A 13,473-nucleotide genomic window follows, 5' to 3' on the forward strand; every position below is an offset into this window, starting at 1 on the left:
TTATATTTCTTACTGAAGGCTCGTTTAGCTTGTGCTATTCAGCATTTTATATCGCTCCTGCTTTGTCCATCTTTAGTAATTCTACTTCCCAAATAACAAAATTCTTCTACCTCCATAATCTTTTCTCTTCCTATTTTCACATTCAGTGGTCCATCTTTGTTATTTCTACTACATTTCATTACTTTTGTTTTGTTCTTGTTTATTTTCATGCGATAGTTCTTGCGTAGGACTTCATCTATGCCGTTCATTGTTTCTTTTAAATCCTTTTTACTTTCGGCTAGAATTAATTACAAATTTGATAGAATTAGCAAATCGTAGCATCTTTATCTTTTCACCTTGTACTGTTACTCCGAATCTAAATTGTTCTTTAACATCATTAACTGCTAGTTCCATGTAAAGATTAAAAAGTAACGGAGATAAGGAACATCCTTGTCGGACTCCCTTTCTTATTACAGCTTCTTTCTTATGTTCATCAATTGTTACTGTTGCTGTTTGGTTCCTGTACATGTTAGCAATTGTTCTTCTATCTCTGTATTTGAACCCTAACTTTTTTAAAATGCTGAACATTTTATTCCAGTCTACGCTATCGAATGACTTTTCTAGGTCTATAAACGCCAAGTATGTTGGTTTGTTTTTCTTTAATCTGAGGTCTAATATTGCTTCCCTTGTCCCTATACTTTTCATGAAACCAAATTGGTCTTCTCCTAACACTTCTTTCACTCTCCTCTCAATTCTTCTGTATAGAATTCTAGTTATGATTTTTGATACATGACTAGTTACACTAATTGTTCTGTATTCTTCACATTTATCTGCCCCTGCTTTCTTTGGTATCATTACTATAACACTTTTTTTGAAGTCTGATGGAAATTCCCCTTTTTCATAAATATTACACACCAGTTTGTATAATGTATCAATCGCTTCCTCACCTGCACTGCGCAGTAATTCTACAGCAATTCCGTCTATTCCAGGAGCCTTTCTGCCATTTAAATCTTTTAATGCTCTCTTAAATTCAGATCTCAGTATTGTTTCTCCCATTTCATCCTCCTCAACTTCCTCTATAACACCATTTCTAATTCATTTCCTCCGTATAACTCTTCAATATATTCCACCCATCTATCGACTTTACCTTTCGTATTATATATTGGTGTACTATCTTTGTTTAACACATCATTAGATTTTAATTTATGTACCCCAAAATTTTCCTTAACTTTCCTGTATGCTCCGTCTATTTTACCAATGTTCATTTCTCTTTCCACTTCTGAACACTTTTCTTTAATCCACTCTTCTTTCGCCAGTTTGCACTTCCTGATTATAGCATTTCTTAATTGCCGATAGTTCCTTTTACTTTCTTCATCACTAGCATTCTTATATTTTCTACGTTCATCCATCAGCTGCAATATATCATCTGAAACCCAAGGTTTTCTACCAGTTCTCTTTATTCCGACTAAGTTTGCTTCTGCTGATTTAAGAATTTCCTTTTTAACATTCTCCCATTCTTCTTCTACATTTTCTACCTTATCTTTTTTACTCAGACCTCATGCGATGCCTCAAAAAGTTTCTTTACTTCCCACTCCTCAAGCTTCTCTAAATTTCACTGATTCATCTGACACCTTTTCTTCAGCTGTTAAAACCCCAATCTACATTTCATTATCACTCAAATATGGTCACTATCAATGTCAGGTCCATGATAAGCTTTGCAGTCTATGAGTTGATTTCTAAATGTGTTTAACCATGATATAATCTATCTGATACCTTCCAGTATCGCCTGGCTTTTTCCAAGTGTATATTCTTCTATTATGATTTTTAAATTGGATGTTGGCAATTACTAAATTATTCTTTGTGCAAAACTCTATAAGTCGGTCCCCTCTTTCATTCCTTTTGCCCAGCCCGTATTCACCCACTATATTTCCTTCCTTGCCTTTTCCAATGCTTGCATTCCAATCTCCAACTATTATTAAATTTTCATCCCCTTTTGCGTGTTTAATTGCTTTATCAATCTCTTCGTATACACACTCTACCTCATCATCATCATGGGCGCTTGTAGGCATATAGACGTTAACAATCGTTGTCGGTTTAGGTTTTGATTTTATCCTTATTACAATGATTCTATCGCTATGCGTCTTGAAATAATCCACTCTCCTCCCTATCTTCTTGTTCATCGCGAAACCTACTCCTGCCTGCCCATTATTTGACGCTGAGTTAATTACTCTAAAATCACCTGACCGAAAGTCAGGTGACTTTAAGGAAGCCGAAGGTATTTAAATTTAAAAATAATATTAAATGCATCAAAGCTCCAACATTTAAACGATAACAAAATATAAATATGTAAAGCGTATTTAAAAATTAAAGAAACCTAAGTCCGAAGAGTGTTTTGAAAAACTGGAGTAATAAAATGAAAAATATGATTCATTCACTTCCAAACACACATGATGATGATATACTCTCTAAATCAAGGGATGTAGGTGCAATTTTGGGTCACAGGCCTAGTAATGAAAATGTTGAGTGTTAAATTTACCGTACAAGGTCTGTAAACAAAGTAATGAGACTAGTTTTTTTTTGGCAGCCAAAGTGGCAACACTGTAAAAAAGTTACTAGTAAACATGTGGTTATATGAACAGCTGATTTATATTAGGCATTATTATTTTTAGTCTGTTATTACACGGAGACGTAAACAAACTTATCGTGAATCGAGTTTTTGTTGTGCGTTACAAAAATGAGTGATACTACTAATTATGAACAACGTTGTGCAATCAAGTTTTGTGTTAAACTCGTTGAGAATGTTACTGAAATTTTTTTAAAACTGAAAAGGGCGTATGGAGATATGCTCTGTCATGAGCCCAAGTTTTTAGGTGATTTAAAGCATTTTCAGTTGGCCGGCGAGTAACTGTCACAGTGATTGCAGAACAATTGAATTCCAACCATTGCACAGTCCATCATATTTTGACACGAATTGGACATGAAAAAAGTTTGTGCAAAATTGGCCCTAAAAAAGCTCACTGTTGAACAGAAAAACAACAGGGTGAAATTGTGACGCGATCTTCTAGGGCGAATTGAAACTGATCCAGAAAGACTGGGGAAAAGAGTTGCCCGCGTGAAACCAGCCATCAAAGACAACTGGATGCTGCATCATGACAATGGACCTTGTCACACTACTCTTAATGAGTTTTTGGCAAAGAAAACCATTCCTGTATTTCCTCAACCCCCATATTCACCTGACTTAAGTCCCTGCGACTTTTTCCTGTTCCCGACTTTTAAAAAAATACCTCAAAGGACACCATTTTGGAACAGTAGAAAACAGAAAAAAGTAACCAACCATCTGAAGGATATTCCAGTTTCTAAGTTCCAACACTGCTATAAAGAGTCGGAAAAGCATTTGAAGCATTGCGTGGCTTCCAAAGGAAACTGTTTTGAAGATGATTGCCTTGTGTAACTTATAGTGTAGTACAATTCCTTACCATATCAGGTAATCTTTGATATTTTCAACTTGACCTTAGACAGTCTGGTCTGAGAAGCAATATTTTTTGGAGGTAATAAGTTAATTCCTGGAGGTAAATTCGCTTCATGTAAGATCTTCAGTTTTAAAGAATATATTTTTGCCAGTTACAATGCTCGAGTTATTTTGTGAAGTGAAGCTTCTTAATGCAAGCTTTGGGATGGGCAGTCAATTGAGAAAAAACAAGCGTCACACATTAGCTGATTCTCCACTATGCCTACCACAGCCTATCCCCCCCCCCCCCACTATGCCACTCCCTTACCTGCAGACTATGCTACAATGTGATGAAATACAGCTGACCATATGGTATAGAAAACACATGCTCAAACTTATAATAACCTCTTAATTTAAGTTTGATTTATAAAAGATCATTATCAATAGGCAACAGTGTTTTTATCAATAAGTGACACTGGTTATTAATTTATTAACTGTGGTATCATTTAGTAGTGATAGTGATGAATCACCATGTGCTGGTCCATTTACTTGTATATGAGACGTGTCCATTTTATAACAAAAATGGACATGTCTCATTTTAGTTGTAACAAGAATATTATTAACAAGTCATCTTATGTTCATGTAGCAGTATTTTCTCACAGAAATAATTATATTAGAAAATTAAAAGAATTTCATTTTTTTTAAATAAGTAAAAAATCAAAGTTAATCGACATAAAGTAAGCAAAAGGGTGATGAAATCACTTTGACATTTGATGTATGATTTTAAGGCCGCAAATTAAAGTGCATATACTTTCTGCATTGATAGCAGTTATTTTACATTTTTGTTTCTCAATAATATTTGTGTGCGAGCTGAGAGAATAATGATTATTCCAGTTAGATGTAATTGTTCAATAAATTTTCATATACAGTACTTAACAGTAGGGCAGCTTTAGAAAATTGTTTTCTGATTTCCATAAAAGCACTATAGAGCAATTTGAAAAAAAAAGAAATATTAGATATTTGTTGAAGGATGAAAGTTCAATTTGGAAATTTGTACTCTCTCTGCTATTCAAGGAAAATAGCACATAAAGTTTCAGACAGGTAGATGATGGTTTTTAGATGAGCTGTAAATAATAACATGGCTTAAAATATTTTTTTGCTGGAAGTGAGAATAACCACCTACTTGTCCATTCCTTGACTTTCGGTTAAAAATTTTTACTATTTACTTTATTATAAATAAATTTAAACTACACTAAAATCTTCTAGTTGGAAAAAGGTTCAGCTCAAATTATTCCATTTCGTAGAACAAAATTTATTTCATAGCACTGTGAAAAGTTGCATACAGAAAAAATATTTATTACCACTGATGTAAAAAATTAATGTAACTCAATTTACAGTAACTGCTACCAAAGATCTATAAAATGTAAAAAATAGATTATGCAAAAGGTAGAAACTTTTAAATGATGCAAAACTCTTTATTTTTTTCAGTACAGTTCCACACTTTCTTGTATAGCCCACATCTCTTAAAAGATTTTATTACTAAGCATAGACCAAGTAAAATTAGAAACAGCTTATGACAGTCGTTACCATAAAAGAATCTTTTGTAAATATTTAACTCAAAAGTAAAGCAGCCCTAGGTTGTCAATTTTTTATACCCATCTTTTAGCGACACTATATATACCGCCTTTGTAACTTAGTAGTAAAGCCTCAGCCATTCATCTAGATGTTCTAGGTTTAAATCCTGAACAGGTTTTGCCTTTTTCATATCGTACTCTACAAAAAATCCATTTCTTATCATAAAAACAAAAATAACAATATTGTAACAACAATAATATCTTGTAATAATATTTTTGTAACTGGAAGTAGATGTGTAATTATTGGGAAGTAAATAAATTCTTCCAAATGAAAGAAAATGTTTTAATAAGTTTCTGGACAATGTTTCTTGTTTTTTAGTGTTTTAGAAACCTTTTTTGTGTTTTTGAGAAAATAAGTTGTATGGGTTTTCAATAATAAGTAAATAAATACAATCACATATTTTTATTTTATTCAAAATGAATGTAAGATCAAAACAAATGTATTTTAAAATATTGGTTTGTATACTTACATCACAGCATTTAACAGTTTTTTTTGTTATCTTGATGACACTGGTACTGCTCTTTTGCATTATGGCATTAACTGTTATAATCGCCAGTTGTTTTAAGAAGACCTTACATTTGATCAAATTCATATGCCTTTCTAACGTAAAAAAATGCTAGTGCTAACATTCTTGTAAGCCATATTAGTAAATAGCAACAGAAGTATACTGCTGAAGGTGACTATCACTTATTTTAAAATTGTAAAAATCATTTTAAAATTAATATAATAAAAATCAAAGAAAAGAAAAAAATGGTAACTGTATTTACATACTAAAGTTAACTAGACAATTGTACATTATCAGTTTGGATTTTGTATTATTTTTTAGTTAACCTATTTTAGTTTTTTTTTTTTTTTTTTAAGTAAAAATACAGCTTTTTTTATAGACTTGTGAATATTTATTTTTGTTTCTGGAGCAATAATCGTGACTAGATGTGTAAATATGAAACTGGAATTTGCCCATAGATGGCCCTAGCTGTCAATGTAGTTACTGTCAAACCGCATCATTGGCGTCAATTTCTTTCTTTCACAATTGACAAAGATTTTCAACTCACAATACAATTTTCTTACAACAGCATAGTTTTAATTAGTGTTGAATATGTCTAGTTTTGTACTTACAAACTACAATTTGCAGCAAGCATTGATTTTCTGTTACCATTTAAAAAAAACTGCTGCAGAATTGCATCAAATGCTTGTTGAAGCTTATGGTGAACATGCTCTTGGTAAATCACAGTGCTTTGAGTGGTTTAAAAAAAAAAACAAAAGTGGCGATTTTGACATGAGAAACAAAGAACATGGAAGACCACTGAAAAAGTTTGAAGACAGCGAATTGCAAGTATTGTTGGATGAGGATGATGCTCAAATGCAACAACTCGCAGATCAATTAAATTTAACATGAGAAGCCGTTTCCAACGTTTGAAAACCATGGGAAAGATGCAGAAAATGGAAAATGTGTTCCACATGAACTGAATGAAAGACAGTAAGAAAACCGAAAAACCACTTGTGAAATGCTGCTTGCCAGGCACAAAAGAAAGTAATTTCTCAATCAAATTGTGACAGGTGATGGAAAGTGGATATATTTTGAGAATCCTAAGCGTAAAAGATCATGGGTAATTCCAGGCAAACCATCAACATCGATTTTAAGACCAAATTGCAATGGAAAGGAGACAATGCTTCGTGTATGGTGGGATCAGAAAGGTGTGATCTGTTATCAGCTGCTAAAACCTGGTGAAACCATTAATACTGAGCGCTACCAACAACTAATGATCAATTTGAAAAAAGCATTGCATGAAAAACAACCAAAATATATCAAAAAAGGCAACACAAAGTGATTTTACTAAGAGAAATACTTTCGCAAGTGACTTACTCACCAGACTTGGCTCCGTCCAACTAATATTTATTTGCAATGATGGGACATGCACTTGCAGAGCAGCACATCATTTCTTTTGAAAATGTACAAAAATGGCTCGATGACTGGTTTATCTCAAAAGAGCAACACTTTTTTTGGCGTGGCATTCATAAATTGTCAGAGAGATGGAAAAAATGTATATGGACAATATTTGAAATAAAATATTTTTTATCATTTTCATACAATAAATGTGTATTTTCTATACAAAAATTCCGGTTTCATATTTATACACCTGGTAAATACATGTTGTTTTTTATCTATTAAATAACTTTGTAAAATAGGCAGATTGAACATACAAACTGCATTTTAAAAATTTTAGACAGAAGTGGACAGGCAGAACGTGATATTGACATACAGTTTTATTGTCCTTTTTATAATGTGTTTAATCTCAAGAGATAAAAAAATCAAGAAATATTTCAGAACAAATTCATGAATCCATCAGATGAGTAAGAGACCCAATCATATAACAGCATTTTGTAAATTGTGTACAAATATATTCAAATCAATGAATATATTATCAGTTATAAAATACTGTCAGTAATGCATTTCCATAATTCACCATGATTACATTCAAAAACTGACGGTTATTACGATAGCTTAATTAAATATTGATTACAGTTAAGTTAGTTAATAGAACAACTTTTCTATAAATATATCAACTCATGAAAATTAAGTAGGTTTATATTAACTTGCTATTTTGACGTGTTCAAACATGATTTTTGTTATTAATTATGTATTTATGTGGTGATGAAGATTATGTTAAAGAAGTGCAGATTTTGGCTACATATTGATTCCAATTATCTGTCAACAAAATTTACAAAAAATATTTGTTCAAGTGTACCAGTTCATACTTAAGAATAAAATATTGAATTACTGTGCAAAACTATTTACCTTTCAATGATAAACTGAATCGAATTTAGTTTAGGCTTTGTATTTTATATGGAAACGTACATCAAAATTAACAAACATTTTATTTACTATACTCAATTAACAATGACAGAAACAGAAATAATACCTACTACAATGAATTTCTATTTACTGGATATCAATATGACATCTTTTTACACAAACCATGCCTGAACATGTTTCAATATATTTGAAAATACATACTGAAGTGCCAAAGGAGTGATTACATTTACAAATTCAGTTGTATTATGTTCAGTTTATAGAGTGTGAGGATTGTTGTAAACAGATTCTTTCATTGTTCCCCTCATATTTTAACAATCTGTATATGTCTTTCTTGAGGATTATTCTCAACCACACCTGACTGCTGACATGGGCCAATAAATGAAATCAGGTTTCATCTGAAAAAATGTAACATCGAAAATATCTTTTTCATTTATAAAATCCAAAAACCAGTCAATATTCAAGATGTTTAGCAAACTTAGGTGGAATAAAGAGAACTGGTAGAAAACCTTGGGTTTCAGACGATATATTGCAGCTGATGGATGAACGTAGAAAATATAAGAGTGCTAGTGATGAAGAAAGTAAAAGGAACTATCGGCAATTAAGAAATGCTATAATCAGGAAGTGCAAACTGGTGAAAGAAGAGTGGATTAAAGAAAAGTGTTCAGAAGTGGAAAGAGAAATGAACATTGGTAAAATAGACGGAGCATACAGGAAAGTTAAGGAAAATTTTGGGGTACATAAATTAAAATCTAATGATGTGTTAAACAAAGATAGTACACCAATATATAATACGAAAGGTAAAGTCGATAGATGGGTGGAATATATTGAAGAGTTATACGGAGGAAATGAATTAGAAATGGTGTTATAGAGGAAGTTGAGGAGGATGAAATGGGAGAAACAATACTGAGATCTGAATTTAAGAGAGCATTAAAAGATTTAAATGGCAGAAAGGCTCCTGGAATAGACGGAATACCTGTAGAATTACTGCGCAGTTCAGGTGAGGAAGTGATTGATAGATTATACAAAATGGTGTGTAATATTTATGAAAAAGGGGAATTTCTGTCAAGACTTCAAAAAAAGTGTTATAGTAATGATACCAAAGAAAGCAGGGGCAAATAAATGTGAAGAATACAGAACAATTAGTTTAACTAGTCATGCATCAAAAATCTTAACTAGAATTCTATACAGAAGAATTGAGAGGAGAGTGGAGGAAGTGTTAGGAGAAGACCAATTTGGTTTCAGGAAAAGTATAGGGACAAGGGAAGCAATTTTAGGCCTCAGATTAATAGTAGAAGGAAGATTAAAGAAAAACAAACCAACATACTTGGCGTTTATAGACCTAGAAAAGGCATTCGATAACGTAGACTGGAATAAAATGTTCAGCATTTTAAAAAAAGTAGGGTTTAAATACAGAGATAGAAGAATTGCTAACATGTACTGGAACCAAACAGCAACAGTAACAATTGAAGAACATAAGAAAGAAGCCGTAATAAGAAAGGGAGTCCGACAAGGATGTTCCCTATCTCCGTTACTTTTTAATCTTTACATGGAACTAGCAGTTAATGATGTTAAAGAACAATTTAGATTCGGAGTAACAGTACAAGGTGAAAAGATAAAGATGCTACGATTTGCTGATTATATAGTAATTCTAGCCGAGAGTAAAAAGGATTTAGAAGAAACAATGAACGGCATAGATGAAGTCCTACGCAAGAACTATCGCATGAAAATAAACAAGAACAAAACAAAAGTAATGAAATGTAGTACAAATATCAAAGATGGACCACTGAATGTGAAAATAGGAGGAGAAAAGATTATGGAGGTAGAAGAATTTTGTTATTTGGGAAGTAGAATTACTAAAGATGGACAAAGCAGGAGCGATATAAAATGCCGAATAGCACAAGCTAAACGAGCCTTCAGTAAGAAATATAATTTGTTTACATCAAAAATTAATTTAAATGTCAGGAAAAAGTTTTTGAAAGTGTATGTTTGGAGTGTCGCTTTATATGGAAGTGAAAATTGCACGATCGGAGTATCTGAGAAGAAAAGATTAGAAGCTTTTGAAATGTGGTGCTATAGGAGAATGTTAGAAATCAGATGGGTGGATAAAGTGACAAATGAAGAGGTATTGCGGCAAATAGATGAAGAAAGAAGCATTTGGAAAAATATAGTTAAAAGAAGAGACAGACTTATAGGCCACATACTAAGGCATCCTGGAATAATCGCTTTAATATTGGAAGCAAAGGTAGAAGGGAAAAATTGTGTAGGCAGGCCATGTTTGGAATATGTAAAACAAATTGTTTGGGATGTAGGATGTAGAGGGTATACTGAAATGAAACGACTAGCAATAGATAGGGAATCTTGGAGAGCTGCATCAAACCGGTCAAATGACTGAAGACAAAAAAAAAATGACCAAAAATTGCAAAATAGTGCACCTTTAGAATTTTGTAGGTTTTTTCACCTGCAAACACAAATGGATAAATGCAAAGAACGATTTTGTTTACAAGGAATATACTATTAAATGTTTAAAAAATTTATTAGTAGATACTGACGAAAAATCACGAAGAGAATTACTCGAGAACAGTAAACAAAACATTAAAAATCTGATACTATAATCATATTTTGATTGATAAACAGTCATTGTCATTAGATACAGAGCTAATACAAACATGCAATGTAAAATAAATAAACATAAAAGAACAATTTTATTAACAATAAAAATAAATAAATAAATATGCCATTTTTTTTTTATTCAGGTATACAGATTGTTACGCAGGAACAAAAGTTGGAACTAAACCAGTTACAACATAGAGATACAACCAGAAAGATACATAAAGATTTTTAAGTATTTTCCATTCCATCAACTACATTTAACATTTCTAATCTGAAACTTCCTCGCAATATATTCTTAGCAGATCCCAAATTCAATATAGCAAATAATATTGACTAACTGATTGGAGCTCAATTTTACTTGAGTCTTATCCTTCCTAGGAGATTCATTCATAGTTTGATATTCTATTTTACAGGAAACTAAGTTAGAATAATTAATGGTTGCATTCCTAATAACAATGAGGGTAACAATAATGTTGAATCAATTAATGTACAAATTAATTATGTTAAATTAAGAATTTGTAAGAATTGATAAAAAAAAAGTGATGTAAGAACAGATGAATTTTGGCGCTGATTCTTAAATAATTAAAATCATAAGTTGATGTTATTATCAATTACATTTGAAAATACTTTTTTATGTATAAATTGAATATTTAATATACTTGAAATATTAAATGAATTATTTATATATTATTAAATGTTTCATCATTACTTACAGTACAGAAAGAAAACAGTAGATAGCTGGAAAATTGACAAATAACACTCCAGTGAATCTGATTCAATATTGCCAATCACCTTTTATGAATAAGCAGCTCTTTTGTATAAACATACAAATTATATCTCAACATAAATTAAGGAACTGAACAGAAAATATAGAGCATATACTGTATTTATTTCCATTAAAATTATTCTTTAGGCACAAAGAATTAACAAATGGGTGAGAATATCTAATTTTAGCAATGGGTTTGTTATAAAATAACAATACATTTAGTTGTGAGTAGCTAAGGCTTCCCCAACTGTACTGATGACAGTTGCTTGTTGTAACTTCATTGAGGAACTACCATCCAGTTTACTAGTGTGGCTCACATTCACCCGGCCTTGTTAATAAGAGTTCAGTTTTCCCCTGACTTTGGAGTTTTAAGGTGATGTGATCTTTAGGCCCCCAAGAGCAGAGCAATCAAACATAAGCTGTCAATTCAACTGGACTCCCCCTCCATAGGTATAAGATTAATCAGTCGATAGACCAAACATCTTTAAATATTGGGCAAAGTTCTTATGATTAGACAGAACCTCACCATCTATCTCTATCACAGATGAATTTCTGCCATGTTTGAATCTCTTCTCAGGACAATATAGGGAAACATAATGAAATTTTGATTGACAATGACATACACTACGGTCAACATTTTGCCTAGCATGATGCTCACAAAATTCTTTTATCTTTGCATTTTCCACACAGTGTAACATCTTCACAATCAAATTTTTCTGGGAGAGCCTTCACCACAACTTGTTTTCCTTTTAGAGGTGGTAGCCTAACAGGAGCAAGTCTTAATTACACCAATACATGTAATAAGTGTTCTACAATGAGTGCTCCTTAGAATTTTAATAACACCTCTGCTTGAATCCAATCTATAAATCTAAACCACATCCATGTAAGATACAAAGCTTTTTCAAAGACCTGCCTAATGACAGACCCCACTGACGATGAATTATTCTACTCAATTTGTGGATTATTATTGCAGCATTTTCCTTAACTTGTCATAGGAGTCATCATTCATGCTTTCATAGATTTCACAACTGCTTACATTTACAGTTAGCACACAAATGCAATGTTTTTTCCTGTTTGGGGAGGCTGGAAGAAATAGTAAGATTAAAATGTACCCTATACATACAAAGTCTGTTCAAAAAAAGATCAAACATTTTTAATTACTCACCAACAAAGATATTCAGTAATGTGCGGTTGGCAGCATTGTGTACCCATAACTTCCTCTATAACCACATTTTCTTGGATTGTTGATATCTCATTTAGTTTTCATGTTATTGTTATTTGAGTGCAACATATTTAGGTGTTAGTAGCGATTTTTGTAATGTGAGTTTTTGGGAGCAATGATACAACATAAAATTTTGCGTGAAATTGGGGAAAACTTTCACAGAAACTTTTCAAGTTTTGAAACAAGTTTACAGAGATGATGCTCTGGGTGGTATGCAATGTGAATAACTTTCACGATTTAAAAGTGGTTGTCAGTCAACTGATGATGACCCTCGACCAGAAGACCTTCAACTTCAACTGATGATGACACACATGTTCAGAAAATCAACAATCTGGTGCATGTTAGTCGCCAATTGACTGTCAGAGAACTTGTAGAAAGGGTTAGCATCTCGACTGGATCATGCCATGACATTTTGACTGAAAAATTGAACATGCATCAAGTTGCAGCAAAGTTTGTACCTCGTTTTATGACTGAACAGCAGAAAGAACACCGAGAGGTCAATTGCTGACAACTCCTCGAACAAGTCAAAGACGATGAATTATTCATGGAAAGGATCGTAATGGGAAACGAAAGCTGGGTTTTATGGCTATGACATTGAGACAAAAGTTCAACCATTAAAAAAATTGCACATTACAAAAATCACTACTAACACTTAAACATGTTGCACTCAAATAACAATAACACGAAAACTAAATGAGATATCAACAAGCCAAGTACATGTTAAGGAGGAGGTTGTACAGAACACAATGCTGCCAACCACACATCATTAAATATCTCCTTTGGCATGTAATTAAAAAAGTTCGGTCTCTTTTTAAATGAACCTCATATATATATATATATGAGTATATATATTAAGACTATATATATATATATAGTCGCCGAATGGCTTCAACGGCACGTAATTTATAATCCTGCGGTGGACCTGAAAAGGGCCGTTTTTTAGGTTAGCTCTGAGAAAAGCTGTTGTTTCCGGAAGCTGGTCTCCGGCGAAGTCGGGG

Source organism: Lycorma delicatula, chromosome 1, assembly GCF_047948215.1.
Source record: "Lycorma delicatula isolate Av1 chromosome 1, ASM4794821v1, whole genome shotgun sequence".
Lineage (NCBI taxonomy): Eukaryota > Metazoa > Arthropoda > Insecta > Hemiptera > Fulgoridae > Lycorma > Lycorma delicatula.